Here is a 14,094-nt window from a genome sequence, read left to right on the forward strand (position 1 = left end):
CTTGGGCTTGTTTGTAACTAGCTTTGGACTAACTAGCAACTACTAGGTTTTCTTTGACTAACTAACTAGCTAACTAGCACACTCATTCATTTTATCTTTATGATATAGATATAGCTTCAGTTTTCAGGTAAATAACAAGAGCAAAAATTGTCAAATACCTTGCACTAAGTGGCTCTTCTAATGCAAACATTTTTCACTAGATTACAGTATGTCCACTCAAATGGAGTAGGAATTTACTGTCTTCCTGCTATGATTCACTGACTGTTTCATAAATTGACAATACAAAGTTAGCTTGCTTTGAATGAGATAATAGAGAAATTAACATACTCTCTTACCCCACCTTTTAACCTAGAAACAAATCAACCTCTTAGCTGAGAGTTCTTTCCTGTGAATCGTTACTCAATATATTATTTCATGAAATTTGATGTGGTTAATTCTTTATGTGAGAGGAATACAGACTGAGATCAAATTTAAATGACCTTTACTGGTACTGGGGTATCTGGACTTTCATACCATCATGATAGAAAATTACTGACCAACGGCCAGTAGTGTCTGATAATTCGAGTACACATCCAAGTCTCTATACTAAGAAGAAAAACTGTTTGAAAATATAACTGCCTCACTTCATCTAAAGTCAAATGTTTCAATTATCTCATTAAAGTTTTAAAATTTTAAAACAATAGTAGCTCTGAAAATGAATATCATCAAAGAATTATTACTACTGTTCAGGTATATTCCTATTATCATGAATATGTTTTTTAAAGACTGCATATATTTTAAAGATATATACTGAAATATTTCCAGATTAAATGATATAATTCTGATATTTTCATCAAAATAATTTTGGGTGGGGAAGTAAAGAGGTTATATATGAAATAAATTTAGCCATAAATTGAGAATCATTGAAACTAAGTAGACATGGGAGATTCATTATTTCACTCTTTCTTTTTGTATATGTTTGAAATTTTTCATAATGAAAGTTTTTTTTGTTGTTACTGATAATGTTTAGTGAATTGACTCATAATTTTCTTCATATATATTACTTTCATCCTCAAATTTTAGTTTAGATCTAAATCTCAGGAAAAAATGCAAACAGTAATTGCAATTACATAGATATAACTGGACAGTAATTTAATCTGAATGAATCTTGAACTAGCTCATTGTAGCATTCAAACTTTTGAATGCTACAAGAAATACTGTTATTTCTATTTAACCCTTCTGTTTAATTCAATTTTGTCTTATCAATAAACATAAAATCCCAGTTCTTTTTACTAATATTGAAGGATAGAAATCTGTGAAGTTTTACATTTAGCCCAGAAACAAATGCCAGGAGAGGATAAAGATTTAAAATAATACTGTGGTAAAATAAAATAGAGGTTATCAAGCTACAGGTGCATTTCCTTTATAAAAAGGAAGCACTCATATTATCAACATGCACGTCCAATATCAATCAATGAAAACCAGATCTATCAATATTTCACAGTCAACAGGGTCAAAACCAACCTAATAAGCTTCATTTAAGAGCCAACTCTTCTTCCTATCTTCCTTGTTTCTTTCAAGTAAATCACTCTCTCCTTAAAGTTGCAGCCTTAAAATTTTCTCATAATCTATAATTTATTCTCACTTCTAAATGATTTCACCAAATCATTTACCATGTTCAAAAGATTCTTTGAAATATTCTTCTCTCTCTCTCCCTCTTCTTGTTCTATCTTTTCCTCTTTTCTTCCTCCCTACCATGAATTCCCCCAATCCTCCCAAAGCAGATCAGGTTACCTTAATATGTACAGATGCCTATTTGTTCTCCCCTAGCATTGGTCACAATTGATCATTTTCTCTAACTCCAAAACACTGTAACTTCTAAGAGGATGGATTTTATGTCTGCTTTGTTCCTCACTGTATTCCCAGTACTTAGTAGAGTGTCTAGCACAAAGGAAGCAAAGAAGGGAAGTTAGGAAGAGAGAAAAAGGAAGAAAGTGGGAAAGAGAAAAAAAAGATAGAGGAAGGGTTAAAGGGAGAGGAGGAGGAAGGAAGGAAGATCATGGGAAGAAGGAAGGATTCTTTGCATTCCATTCCTACTATCACTACCTAAAATCATGAACTCAAGATCTCTGGACCTTAAAAATATCTAGTACAATATTTTTCAACTTCTCCAATACACATCCAACCAAAACTTCATTTTTCTGAAAAATTCCCACCTAGCTGTAGTCCAACTATGTTTGAATTCCTGCAATAAAGAGAAATTCACAACTTCACAAAGCAATTTATTCCATTGGCAAGGAACTCACATCATTTGAAAAATTTTCCCCCCAAAGAAGCCAAAGCCTCCTTCTCTGTAGTTTCCACACTTTAGTCCTGATCCTAGAGTGTGGAAACACATGCATACACACAACTATTTTTAATCCCAGAAAAGAGCAGTTCCTATTTTTGAATACTTGGATAATAACCATATATCTATTGAACTCACACATCTGGAAGCGAAACATCACAACCGTTTTTTGTGTAATGGTCTGAGTTATTGGGTCATTTTGGTCAGTTTCTTTAGTATATATTCACTTGAACAATATCTCAAAATGTGGTTTCCAGAACTGATAAATAACATTTTAAGTGTGGCCGATCCATTATAATTAAATGCATGGTGCTCAGGCAAAACAGATGCACCCGAGCAATCGTCACTTTGATTCTATGCATTTTAACTAATAACATATTGATAACATTGATTGATAGTCTATAATTACCATAGCTTTATTTTGACATCAATGTCTACATGCTTTATTTGTAGCTAAATTAGACCTCTAGCTTGTTCCTCTATCTCTAACTCATCCTTCTTTCTAACCTATGTAGCCAGGTCACTATTTTTCTAATAGAAGCTCAATTGATGGTTTCTCTAGTCAAAATGGATCAAAGATTCCAGTGGCCACAACTGAACTCGAAGAATTACTGAATTTTGGGAAGAAGCTTACCACTCAGTTTTGCAAACTAACATAAAGTGCTCTCCAGAGTTCTCTCACTAGAAAAAGCTCAAGGTACATCCTTCATTCCACTAAGTCTGAGTATAATGTACTCGAACTCATTTTGATTTCCTTGTGAGGATCTCAAATTTACTCTACTTATTACGTGTACATCTTGTACTGACATATAAATTTCTGAGGACTTAAATAGTATCCCCAACCCTGTTCTATGTTATATCTCCTAAGAATTACTGAAATCCCCCTCCATAACACTTCCTTTTTCATGTCATATTTATCGTGCTGATTATCCTGCACAGCATCCAGTTTTAGCATTAATATGGGTAAACTGAGTCTCAGTTTCAAATCCTCATATGACCACTGGTGACAAACTCACAGCAGGATAATGAGAGGCATCTTTGCCTTCTTTATCAGAGACTCTTTATCTGTTATCATAAGCCACAACCTGGAAAATGCAAACTCCCTTTTCAGTACATCTACATGAGCCACCTCTTGAATTGTCATTGTTCAAATGCCTCAGCACGGTATAGTTCGACCCTAACACCCTATGTACAAACATCCCTGCACGTGTATCTCTAACTCCAGGCTGACTGAAGATCCCTTTGCTACCCCCCAAAAAATGACCATTTCCATATTAAGTCCCATCCAGCCGTTACAGAGTAGTCTATCAACTTTCTATCGCTTTATCTAGAAGCTTTAAAACTTCGAACAATATACGTGCTGCACAGTTGAACAATTCATGCTTCATCAGTTTGGGTTTGTATGTTTATTTTGGAATTTTTCAATTACCCCTCAAAACTGTAGATTTCTTAGGGGCAATATCATTTCTCCCTCTTTGAAAATATCACAGCACCTAATAAAGTGCTCTGCAAACAACAGATACTAAAAATACGATTGAAAGTGAGCTGAAAAAACTAGCTGAGAATGTTCGCAAAGGCTCATAGCCAACCTCTAAATTTATAAGAAAAATACAGAGGGAAAAAAAAGATATAAATGATAACCAATAGAGAAAGATTTCCATGAAACTAAAATATTGCTAGTTCCAAAGAAAATGAAGTATCAAATTTCTCTTTCAACCAGTAAAGTCAGAGAGCTAATGAACTCAAAGACAGATGGGAAAATGTAAGACCATGCTAAGTTTATTCATCTGGGAAATAAATTTGATTCACTGTAGGCCCTTTCCAAAATGAAAACTCTAATAGAATGATAAAACAAAATACATATCACAATATTTCCACCAAGTCTTTTTCTTCTATGCCTTTACATAATTAAGTAGGCCATATGTCTACATACATTTGTATTCACCTTATTCCAGAAAAGAACTTTAGGGTTTGTTTTTCCAATAATGTGTAATTAATCTTATGTATGACTAAATGCATTGCTTATTATAAATTTAAATTGATTTTGAAATCCTGGCAAATATATTTTCTACATTGTTAACAATGAAAACAAAACCCTTAATACTATACATAAATCAAATTTTGACCTAGTAGATTAAGAGATACCACCACCACAACAACAAATAATAGCACTTTCAGAAACTGAAGCAGAGCAAAGGCTCATCTGTGTGCCGTTAATACTATCAACAATAATGACATTTATTAGTGCTGCCATATGCCACGCACTCTATATTTCTCTCATTTTCATAATAATCCTATGCAGTTACTATGCTTATTTTAAATACAAGGAGAGGGAGGCCTGAATTCAGTAACTTGTCCAAGGATACACAAAGGGAAAACATTAGAATTAGTATTTAAACTGGTCCATCTTCCTCTAAACTCTGGGTTCAACTTCCTCTGCCACATGACATCCTTTTAAAATAAGGTTTGGATTGCAAAGGGAAAGGGTGCAGGAGAAAAGGCTTAAGATGTGTTGAGAGTTTATTACTTGCTGGGATGCATGCATGGATGGATGGTTAAATAGATGGATGGATAGACATATAGATGGATAGATGGATACAGATAGACAGATATAGATCAATATTTATGGTAACTGTGTGAGATAGATGTTATCATCTCCATTTTATAGGGACATAACATATTCATTCATATGACCACCATCATTGCCCTAGAAATGTTGGAAAAGGAAATAAGTTTTGTGTGTGTGTGTGATGTTTCAAAATGCTCCCTCTCTCCATTCTACCACACAGCTTCATAAGTAACAAAGGAGAGTGAAAATAATCTGAAACCGTTCAGCCCCAAAGCCAAAAATGGCAAAAGTCTGTGTCCACTGATATTTCTACATTTCAGTAAAATTAGTGCAGAAGAAAAGGAAACCTGACTGTTGGTCCAAATACATTAAAAATAACAGTCATGAGAATCCCATTCTTGTATTAAATAGTGCAAGAACACATTCATCTTTGAAAAGGATGTATTCATAAGCACCATATTTTATGAGAATTTGCAGATTTTAAAAGGCATAATATTGCCTAGTTGCCAGGATTTTTTCCACTTAGCATCCTTCAGCTCGGTATTGAAGATTCTGGAAAACACTTTCACCACTTTGTGAACCATATGCAGACTTTGATTCTTCTCCAAGTTTTTTTTTTCGTTTGTTATTATCATCATCAGGGAGGATTACATCTCATCTACTTAGCTGTTAGAATGAAGATTTCAGTTTGGAGGAGAGCCGATTTCTTAAATAAAAAAAAAAGTTAGCTGCTTCAGGCAACAGTCCTTTTGATCTGCTCATTAACACTTTTCAAATGTTCGAGTGATGTGGGCATTCTTTGAGCTAGAAAATGTCAGTACAGGAGCCTGCAGCCAGCTTGATGCAATCATATGTTCCAATATTCAGAAAAGAGTGAAAAGAACTGTCAACAGTGAACTGCCTTGGATTAAAAAAAAAAAAGATACTGTATAACGACTGTAAATCAAGTAGTATTTCAGAACCAATTCTTGCCAGTGACAGAAACAAATGCCCAATTTATCAGCAATGTCATCTAAGCGCCTAAGAGCCCATAGACTTAGACAAATCATTCTTAGTGTTTACAAAACCTTGTTTAAAATATATGTAGGATTTCCTTTCATTCTTCCCTTTCTTTTTGATAAAATCAGAGAGCAAGTGTAGTGCCTTTCCTCTCATGAATACAAAATTCTCTGACATAAGTATTTGGGAAGCCCTTTTCTGAATCCCACAAAGTTAGGTGCTTTCAACATCCAGACCAAGATGTAGTCGAGGTTATCTCACTTCCCTTTCCTTTCCTCCTTGACAGACTCATCAATGTTCAAAGAGTCTGCTTTGAACAAATAAACAGCTACTTGGAAGTCTGGACAATAAATATAATTTTAAAGGCCAAATGAGGACTAGGGAGAACAGTGTGAGTTAAGTAAAGGTGCTGCTGTCAAAGCAAATAAACTAAGACCAGGAAGGGTTTGATACCATGTTTTGTAAATGATGCTCTGTTGGAAAACATCACCATGGAAGCAACAAGTACTAACAACACACTCTATTTCAAGGAGGCAACCAAACATAAATCATTTTAACTAATGGTGCAAGGAAGGCATATTAAAATTTTAAATTACTTCTGTTTTATTGTGCATTCTAAAAAAAAATCAGGCTGCTCTTAAAGTAACTCAATAAAGGCACCAACAGCCCTCCTCAACAATAAAAAACAAGTGCAGTGTAGAAGCATTATTACTATTTGGAAAGAACAGCACAGCTGTTGCTGGCTAAGAAAATGATTCCATAGAACTCCAGTCAGATATATCCTCATCACGAAAGCTCAACTTAATTAATAAGAAAATTGGGCTTTAAAAAGATAACTTTTTTAATGTTTTTTTTTTTAAATTAAGATTTATGAGATCTTTCTGTAATGTCTTAAATGCACTAAGGAAAAATGAGCTTGCAATTTTCCCTTGTGGATGGAGAACTTTGGCCAAGGACACTAGATCAAAGTGAACATTTATCATTTCCAGCATATTTAGACATTTATTTGCAGCTGGATAACATACTCTAATTGACAACACTCCAGAAAGCCTTTGTTTGCCACATCATTAGCCTTACATCTGTAATTCTGGAGAATGTCTGGTTCCTCCAAATGATGCAACTATAGGACTGTCAGTTCTGCCATCCTGAGAGTAAAACAGATCTGCCATAAACTCAACATACATTCTAAGCTAACAATGATGAAAAGAGCTGTATTTTCTGATATCTCACTCATGATTCAGTACATGATTTTTTTAACCGTTCTTACCCCCTTTTTTAATTTAAGGGAAAAGGAAGGATGCTGCTGATGTTTGTTATAGAGAAGTGGTTAAAGGATGGATGTGAGGATACTCAATGAGCAGGGTACAGACTCGTAAACAGATGGTGAGAAATAACTTCACACAAAAATGAAAACTTTCCCCCTTAGGGAATAGTTTGCAAACTCAACACACTCTGTAATTCACTAATGGTAGCACCTAAAATTCCAGCTTTGCATAGGGTTCTATTATTATTATCATCAGATAAAGTTCTCCAAATATCACTGGTTTAGATCCTATTTGTCATGGAAAACCTAGGTACACAGAGGACACAATTCTGCAATATTTAAAATGATATCATCTCTCTCCTTTATCATTGAAATTACTCATTAAAATGAACTGAAAGATTGAAAATTTTTAAATAGTCTCATATTAAAAGCATCGTTGGTGGCCAGATATTCTATTGCAGGGGCGTTTTTCTAACCTTTTTTATTCTATGTCCCTCTTTGGCAATCTGGTGAACCTATGAACCCTTTCCCAGAATAAATAAGCTAAATTAAAATACACAGGATTAAAAGGAATCCAACTGTATTGAAATATAACTGTAAAAATCTATTTTTAAAAGCAAGAAACCAAATCTGTGATACAGAAATACTATGTGCTTCTTTATTAATTCATTAAATTATGAAATATAATAGTAGGTCTAGGAACTATCATAATTTTTTGAAGTATAATTGACTTAAAATAGTATATTAGTTTCAGGTGTACAGCACAGTGATTCAATATTTTTATACCATACACACTTATAACAATATTATAGACTATTTTATCTGTGCTGTATATTACATCCCCATGACTAATTTATCTTATAACTTGTAGTTTGAACCTCTTAATCCCCTTCTCCTATTTCACTCATCACCCCTGCTCTCTCCTCTGGCAACCACTAGTTTGTTCTCTGTACCTGTGTCTGTTTCTGTTTTGCTATATTTGTTCCTTTGTTTTTAGGTTGCACATATAAGTGAAGACATACGGTATTTGTCTTCGTCTGTCATAATCTTGAAGTAGTGATATGTATCTGAATATGAATGGGATTGTTCTGGCCTCTTACAGCAAATAACAAGCACCCTGAGAAAGCTGACCATGGAGCTTTGCTGTCAATAGGTTCTAATAACATATATAAGTTGGATACTTCTGAAAATTAGAAACCTGTTTCTTCGACAAATCCCTGGTCACTCTGAAACAGTGAGTAAATTCTACTCAGTATATAAAGCGTTGCATATTTACTTTACAGTTACCCAAAACAAAACAAAATGGTAATTCTAATTTTAAAGAATGCATATTGGTTTTAATTGTCGTGGAACCATCTACCATCTTAAAACCTCTTGTACTTCATAAACCGTTTTTGTAATGAGTTGAACTAGAAACATATTACATGTGAATTCCCCAAATCAAGAGCCCTGAGCAGTGATTCTCAACCCTGGCAATTATCAGAATCATTTAGGAAATCTATTAGTTTCTTAAAGCAGCTACAACAAATTACCACCAACTTAGTGGTTTAAAACAACAGAAATTTATTTTCTTACAGTTCTGGATGCCAGGAGTCCAAACAGAGTCTTACAAAGCTAAAATCAGGTGTTAGAAGAGCTGATTGTTTCTTCAAGAGCCAGGGGAGTATCTGCTCCTTGCCCCTCCCAGCTTCTGGTGACTGTCAGCATTCCCTGCCTAGAAGGTACATCACTTCAATCTCTGCCTCCATGGTCACACTGCCTTTTCCCCTTCTGTGGTCTTATCTCCTCTGCCTCCCTCCTATAATGACACTTGTGATGGCATTTAGAGCCATCTAGGTCATCCTAGATAATCTCCCTATTTCAAGATCCTTAATTTAATCATAACTGCAAAGTCCCTTTTGCCATGTAAGATAACATTCACAGTTTCCAGGAATTAAGACCTGGATATATTTAGGGATCATTATTGAGCTTAACAGAGGGGCTTTCCTAAACCATACTGATCCCTGGAGATGTCTCACCCAACCACCCTTTCCCTTCAGAGAGAGGCACTACCAATGGAAATCTGACAGCTACTACTCTGAGAGCCTTCCAGTTATCAGGAACAGAAAAACACCTGAGAACCACTGCTTAAGCTATAAGTAACACTGTCATCTCTGAGTCATTAATTAAATATCTGTGAACTTTTAATCGCTGAACAATGAATGGTTAAATTATATCATAAGATATTTTTTAAAAATATGAAATGATTGAATGAAGAATGTGTGACAGATATTGGTGCCTCCGTTCAGGGTTTTTTTCCCAGTATTTCTATCTTGATAAGAGCTCCTGAGCATATGATTCCCAAAGAGGTGATTGCTGACATAATCTAAATGTGCCTGAAAACAGACATTATAAGCTGTTTAATCATGTTTTAGTTGAAAGGTTAAATATTTGGCCCTAGTACTTAAAAGACAATCAAACCAAAGAAATTTGTAAAACACCAAGCTGAAATAAATACATTTCCTTTCCCATGAAAAAGTAATATGACTGATAATGATAAAGTGCAAAATGATCCCTAATAATTTAATGCTGCTTAAAAATTGTTAAGCTACAGAAATATAGATCAATGGAACAGGATAGAAAGTCCAGAGATAAACCCAAGCACCTATGGTCAACTAATCTATGACAAAGGAGGAAAGAATATACAATGAAGAAAAGACAGTCTCTTCAATAAGTGGTGCTGGGAAAACTGGACAGCTACACGTAAAAGAATATAATTAGAACACTCCCTAACACCATACACAAAAATAAACTCAAAATGGATTAAAGACCTAAATGTAAGGCCAGACACTATCAAACTATTAGAGGAAAACATAGGAAGAACACTCTTGGACAAAAATCACAGCAAGATCTTTTTTGACCCACCTCCTAGAGTAATGGAAATAAAAACAAAAATAAACAAATGGGACCTAATGAAACTTAAAAGCTTTTGCACACCAAAGGGAACTGTAAACAAGATGAAAAGGCAACCCTCAATACTTTCTCCTCAGAATGGGAGAAAATAATGGCAAATGACTCAATTTACAAAGGATTAATCTCTGAAATATAGAAACAGCTCATACAGCTCAATATTAAAAAAAGCAAACAACCCAATCCAAAAATGGGTGGAAGACCTAAATAGACATTTGTCCAAAGAAGACATACAGATGGCCAAGTGGCACATGAAAAGCTGCTTGACATCACTATTATTAGAGCAATGCAAATCAAAACTACAATGAGGTATCACCTCACACCGGTCAGTATGGCCATCATAAAAAAATCTACCAAAAAAAGAAAAAAAAAAAAGAAATGAAAGAGGAGACATCAAGACAGATTCCACAGATATTAACATTATAATAAAAGAATATTATAAACAATTTTATGCCTACAAATTTGATAACAGATTAAATGGATCAATTCTTTGACAGATGCAATGTGCCAAAACTCACACAGGAAGAAGTAGGTGATCTGAATAGGCTGATATGAAAAAAAATATCTACAACAACAAATGCTGGAGTGGGTGTGGAGAAAAGGGAGCCCTCTTGCACTGCTGGTGGGAATGTAAATTGATACAGCCGCTATGGAGAACAGTATGGAGGTTCCTTAGAAAACTAAAAATAGAATTACCATATGACCCAGCAATCCCACTATTGGGCATATACCCAGAGAAAACCATAATTCAAAAAGACACATGCACCCCAATGTTCATTGCAGCACTATTTACAATAGTCAGGTAATGGAAGCAATCTGGATGTCCATAGACAGATGAATGGATGAAGAAGATGTGGTACATATATACAATGGAATATTACTCAGGCATAAAAAGGAACAAAACTGGGTTGTTTGTAAAGACGTGGATGGACTTAGAGACTGTCATACAGAGTGAAGTAAGTCAGAAAGAGAAAAACAAATATCATATATTAATGTATATATGTGAAATCTAGAAAAATGGCACAGATGAACCTGTTTGCAAGGCATAAATAGAGACAAAGACATAGAGAACAAACATATGGACACCAAAGTGGGAAAGGTGGGGTGGGATGAATTGGGAGATTGGGATTAACAGATATACACTAACTAATATGTATAAAATAGATAACTAATGAGAACCTGCTGTATAGCACAGGGACCTCCACTTTGCTGTACAGTAGAAACTAACACAACATTGTAAAACAACTATACCCCAACTAAAAACAAAAATTTTTAACCACATGCTATTCTCTAACATAATCAGATAAATAACCTGCAACTGTACCATGACACCTTCTGGTACACTCAAGAGATTTGTTTTCACAAGGTTATAGTCTCCTTTTCCCCTTCTTTTCACATCACCTCCTCATTTTTCTCTAATTCACTTAGCTTCCTTTTTATACTCCAACACTCTACATTTTGTTAGAGATACTTGCTCAGGCCATATTGCTTTTTTCATACAAATTTTAAAGGCTACACTCCATTTAAAGTTATTACAAAATAATGGCTATAATCCTTGTGTTGTATAATACATCCTTGTAGCCTATCTTACACCCAGTAGTTTGTACCTGCCTCTCCCCAGCCCCTATATTGCTCCTCTCCCCTCCCCATTGCCATATCTAAAGTGCACTATCTGTAACTGGCTTTCCATTTCAATTGCTGATGGAACTCAGATGGATAAGACTTTATCCCCACCAGGACCAGACCTCAGCAACACATACAGGAAGCAAAGCTTCTTTCAGGGGATTACAGTGATCAAATCTTTCCAGTGGCTTCTCCTCATCCCTAGGGTGAGTTCAAACTTCCTCAAAGACATAGGAGGCCCTCCTTAATGGCATTCACGCCTGGATCCTAAACCATCTTTCACCGGTCCCTTTCCCTGGCTCACTTGGTCTCAGCCTAGGACTTCCCAAAGCATGCCCAAATAACTTGTAATTCCACACACACTTCATGGGAAAAGTCCCTCATCAACTGCCAACATCTTATTCATTATTTAAAACTCAGTTTGGAGTCAGTAGCTCCATCCGGTTTCCCTGAAACAATCCCTCAACTCTGGCAAATCCCTCCTCCTTTGTGTTCTTTACACATGTTGCTATTGGGGGTGCCCGTAACCTTCCATTCACACTTTGCCCACTCTTCTGTGTTTCACATTAAAATGTGAGTTTCCATATCATATGATAGTCACTTCTGGACCCCAGTTCCAAGCCAGTATTGGCACATACTAGATTGCAAAGGGCTGAATGCAGAATTTACCTCTACCTTCTCCCTGCTTTTTTTTTTTTTTTGAACTTTATTTTATTTATTTTTTTATACAGCAGGTTCTTATTAGTTATGTATTTTATAAATATTAGTGTATATATGTCAGTCTCAATCTCCCAATTCATCACACCACCACCACCGCACCTCTCCTCACCTTTCCACCCTTGGTGTCCATACGTTTGTTCTCTACATCTGTGTCTCTATTTCTGCTTGCAAACTGGTTCATCTGTACTATTGTTCTAGATTCCACACATATGCATTAATATACAATATTTGTTTTCCTCTTTCTGACTTACTTCACTCTGTATGACAGTCTCTACAAATGACCCAATTTTGTTCCTTTTGCGGAGTAATATTCCATTGTATATATGTACCACATCTTCTTCCTATCCATTTATCTGTTGATGGGCATTTAGGCTGCTTCCATGACCTGGCTATTGTAAATAGTGCTGCAATGAACATTGGGGTGCATGTGTCTTTTTGAATTATGGTTTTCTCTGGGTATATGGCCAGTAGTGGGATTGCTGGGTCATACAGTAATTCTGTTTTTAGTTTTTTAAGGAACCTCCATACTATTCTCCATAATGGTGTATCAATTTACATTCCCACCAACAGTGCAAGAGGGTTCCCTTTTCTCCACACCCTCTCCAGCATTTGTTGTTTGTAGACTTTCTGATGATGACAATTCTAACTGGTGTGAGGTGATACCTCATTGTAGTTTTGATTTTCACTTCTCTAATAATTAGTGATGTTCAGCAGCTTTTCATGTGCCTCTTGGCCATCTGTATGTATTCTTTGGAGAAATGTCTATTTAGGTCTTCTACCCATTTTTTTATTGGTTTGTTTGGTTTTTTTAATATTGAGCTGTATGAGCTGTTTGTATATTTTAGAGATTAATCCTTTGTAAATTGAGTCATTTGCAAATATTTCCTCCCCTTCTGAGGGTTGTCTTTTCATCCTGGTTATAGTTTACTTTGCTGTGCCGAAGATTTTAAGTTTCATTAGGCCCCATTTGTTTATTTTTGATTTTATTTCCATTACTCTAGGAGGTGGGTCAAAAAAGATCTTGCTGTGATTTATGTCAAAGAGTGTTCTTCCTGTGTTTTCCTCTAAGAGTTTTATAGTATCTGGTCTTACATTTAGGTCTTTAATCCATTTTGAGTTTATTTTTGTGTACAGTGATAAGGAGTGTTCTAATTTCATTCTTTTACATGAGGCTTTCCAGTTTTCCCAGCACAACTTATTGAAGAGACTGTCTTTTCTCCAATGTGTATCCTTGTCTCCTTTGTCATAGATTAGCTGACCATAGGTGCATGGGTTTATCTCTGGGCTTTCTATCCTGTTCCATTGATCTATATTTCTGTTTTTGTGCCAGTACCATACTGTCTTGATTACTGTATCTTTGTAATATATTCTGAAGTCAGGGCGTCAGATTCCACCAGCTCCATTTTTTTCCCGCAAGACTGCTTGGCTATTCGGGGTCTTTTGTGTCTCCATAAAAATTTTAAGATTTTTTGTTCTAGTTCTGTAAAAAAAATGCTATTGGTAATTTGATAGGGATTGCATTGAATCTGTAGATTGCTTTGGGTAGTATAGTCATTTTCAAATGTTGATTCTTCCAATCCAAGAACATGGTATATCTCTCCATCCGTTGGTATCATCTTCAATTTCTTTCATCAGTGTCTTATA

At 35.3% G+C, this 14,094-nt stretch overlaps 1 protein-coding gene across 4 annotated transcripts in view; it reads right to left on the reverse strand.

Moving 5' to 3' along the window:
- ANTXR2 (ANTXR cell adhesion molecule 2) overlaps window positions 1-14,094 on the reverse strand; it is a 157,126-nt gene that overhangs the window by 67,304 nt on the left and 75,728 nt on the right. The window lies entirely within an intron of this gene.

This window comes from Phocoena sinus, chromosome 5 (assembly GCF_008692025.1).
Source record: "Phocoena sinus isolate mPhoSin1 chromosome 5, mPhoSin1.pri, whole genome shotgun sequence".
In the NCBI taxonomy this organism is placed as follows: domain Eukaryota; kingdom Metazoa; phylum Chordata; class Mammalia; order Artiodactyla; family Phocoenidae; genus Phocoena; species Phocoena sinus.